This window comes from Geospiza fortis, unplaced genomic scaffold (genome assembly GCF_000277835.1).
Source record: "Geospiza fortis unplaced genomic scaffold, GeoFor_1.0 scaffold231, whole genome shotgun sequence".
In the NCBI taxonomy this organism is placed as follows: Eukaryota; Metazoa; Chordata; class Aves; order Passeriformes; family Thraupidae; genus Geospiza; species Geospiza fortis.
The window spans coordinates 4,064,866-4,068,490 of NW_005054351.1; positions in this window are offsets into that span (position 1 = coordinate 4,064,866).

The following is a 3,625-nucleotide window of genomic DNA, read 5'->3' on the forward strand; positions in this document are numbered from 1 at the left end:
ACAATTTTCACTGACTCTTGAGCTGAGGGCTGTTCATACTTAGCCAGCTTAAGCATTTTAGCAGGCCTAATTATTGGTTTGTTTCCAGCATTCAGGTCCCTGGAAATTGGGAAAGGATTCACAGAAAAATTTTACAGGCCAGGTTACCCCTGCAATTCATTAAGGTGATCCAGCTATATCTTGGTAATAAAACATCTTAAAGATTTTACTCCCTCTCCTTTGGTGGGAGTTTGCAACTGCAACAGCCGTGTTTGCATAATACAGTCTATACTGTTTAACCTGCTAAAAGCTTCCTGCTCTAATGCTTAACAGTGCACATAATAATTAATATAAACATTACTAAAAGCATATTCTTCTGAAGCTATTCCCAGTTATGAATAAAAATGAAAGAAAATCCAATTTTTCCAGTTCAGACCCCAAACCAAGAAATGGGAAAAGTATTTTAACACTAACCTATTTGTTTTCAATTTGAATATTATCTTTAGCATAGACCATATCCAAATATTTGCTTGATCAGAGAGGGACAATGAAAATCGTTCTGAATGGCTTCAGGCCTTTTTGTAAAGGAAGCTATCTGACCTGTCTCATCTCCTGCAATAAATGTTTCTATATTATGCACACTAAAAATATTATGTCAGGGAGAGTCAATACACACCATCCTAGAGATGGATAACAAGTGCTGTTTCAAGATGTGAGAACCACTGTTGTAATTTGGGTTGAGCCTAGATTTAGCACTTCCTCATACAAAGTCCAAGCAAGAACCACTGGATTTTGGGCTATTAATGGAGAATGGGATGATACCTTCCCTTTCTTTATTGTTGTAAGCTCTCTTCTGAATCAAATGTCTGATTAGTGGTTGGGCTTGATGATCTTGGAGGTTTTTTCCAATCTTAATGATTCTCTGATTCTGTGATTCTAATCCTGAAAATACTTATGTTTGGAAAATATTAGAACTGTTCTTGTCAACATTTCCACCTCTTCTTTTTAGGCTTTTTGTTGTTGCTGTTGCAGCCAACAGAATTTGCTGAATTAATCTCAAATTCAAATATTGTTTTGACCAACCAAATACAACCTATTTATTATTGAAGGAAGGAAAGTAGGAAGCAAGCAGGATGCAATTTTGCTCTGGGTAAAGATATTTTATAGGTTGTGTATGTGTAAAAAAAGGTTAAGGACGGGGGCCATAAGATGAGCTGTCCTTTTAGTGTGACATATAGCAAATTTTAACAGCATCCTTAGAACTACTGGAGAATGAAATTCATCTCTGTGTAGAAAATTGCACTTAAGCCATCAAAACAAGGCTATAAGTGAGAGATAATGGTCATATATACCTTTTCCTGGCTCATGAATGGAGCTGAATTTCCTCCCAAGAGTTTAGGATAAATATGAATACTCTTCTGAAAAACTGCAGAAATGCCACAGGTAAGCACAAAAAAATTGTTTTCATGAAGGCTGTTAGTGAAGCAGAGAGGTGTTGTGAATTCCTGCACTCTTGCAGAAGTGCCCTTAGTGTACATGATACTTCCTGGTAAGCGTGCTCATGCTGTGCCACTTCAGTGCTTGGTAGGCATGTGGATTTTTTAGTATTTACTCTTGAGGACTTTCTTTCTATTCCATTTCACTGCTTAGATGGTACAACTCGCCAAAACTATCATGTGTTACTGGTGCTATTTCAAAAAAAGGGCAGTTAAAGAGAGATTCCTCATTTGGTTAAAAAGTTTTGCTAATTTTGCTGGACATAAAAAAATAATCAATGCATTCAGTGGGGCATTCTAAAAGGATTCATAGATCCTCTAAAAGCAAGATCCAGTCTTTGATGCAATCAGCATGCAGGCACATTTTTTTCAAGGATTCGAATAGCAAAATAACGTTGTCATCGAGCAGCCCAAAAGAATATTTTCCCAAGATGACCTCAAGTACCCATTAAAAACCAGTTTTGCAAGGCAATGAGTAATCTGATGAGAGCCTAAGTTGTCTCCATGCTTTGCGTAAAGGTTCTCAGACTGCAGCAGCAGGATCAAATTGAAGGAAAAATAATACAAAGATGATAAGAAGAGAAGAAGACATACATTACCCTTCTGTTCTGCCTTAAAGATATTTGCTATCAATGTTGATAATGTTGCAGTTAAATCTATTCTATGATGTTGTATTCTCAAAACAAATGTGTTTCTCAAAACAAACATATTTATTTATCCTCTTCATATAAACAGTCATGCCTATCTGGAAGAATCAGAGTTGTAAAAGGAATAACTTCCAAAGCACAGGGAATGCTCTTCCCATGTCGCCCTGAAAGTACACAATAATCTGAACTCTTGGTCTCAGCAGGCAGGCAGTGAAGGAGCACTAAAGCCACTCCTGCTGTGGTAAGGAAATTACTGATCTCTGTGTGCAGGGACAGCAGTGCCTCCTCACCTGCCTTTGGAGAAGGAGCTCCACCTGCCAGGACACACCGGACAGAGAGCAAACGCCTCGGACACAAACCACCCCCAGGTGGGCATTTTCTGCATGTCAGGCCTCCCTGGGAATGCTGGGGAGAGGAAACACCCCAAGAGAACATGAGTGCATGTGAAAAGGAGGCAGGAGGAGGAAAATGAGAAAGGATAAGGTCATCTACCAGGTCAGAGGTGTAAAAGGAGAGATGTTTGTAGCTTCACTTGCAATACTTTTGTGATTCTTCCCACCAAAGCCAGCAGGACCAAAATGTTTCCTGGTATAACAAATTGGAAACTGTGAGAGAAACCTCAACATGAAATAGCTCTGATAGACTAGTGAGCTATAGAGAAAGGAAAATCATGTTCTGAATGAGTGAAAAGCTGCAATTGCCCTGCCATTAATATGCCAAGTGATCCATCCTTACTGTCCACTGGCCCTGGGACAAATGACAGACATGCTGGCAGATTCAGAGGAGTGCCAGCCACACATAACACACACCTGTGACTCCTCATCCTGTGGGGGACTCGAGACTAATCTCTGCACTACTGGGTGACACTGCTGAAACTTCATAAACCATTCGACCACATGACAACAATTTTTTAAAACAAAAACAGAGATCAAGAGAAGGAGACCCCAAGGACAAATTATTTGAAGTATTTCAGCACCCCACTGTATTCATACTCTAATGAAGATCACACAAAATATTTGATGGAGCAACCAGAAGTGCCAAAGTGTAAAACATTCACTTCACTATTAAATTTTAAAGCTTTAATTATAAAAATGTCTCACCAACTCTAACTGTCACCTTTACATTTATGGTAATGAGAACAAAAGCAATGGAACTTGAGAGAATGAACTACTCTTTCATTTCTTTGGATAAAGGCAAAGGCATAAATCTTGTAATTAAGAGAGGGTTTGAACTGCCAGTGTTTGAGCCAGACAAACTAGATCTGTCTTGCCCGTAAGCAGAGGCTTATAACCTTGGCATGATAGTTAGGACACACACTCATTAATGTCTGTCTAGTGCTATAATATGAGTATTCCTTTACACATCTGTGCCTTTCATTCTCCATTCACAGGCTTTAAACTAGTTTTTTTTGGCTTGCCACCTGCCTTCTCATCTATTCAGGAAACCAGCTCACTTTGTGGACTCAATGCCAACTTCACGCCGAGGGCTGGCACATGGTCTGTG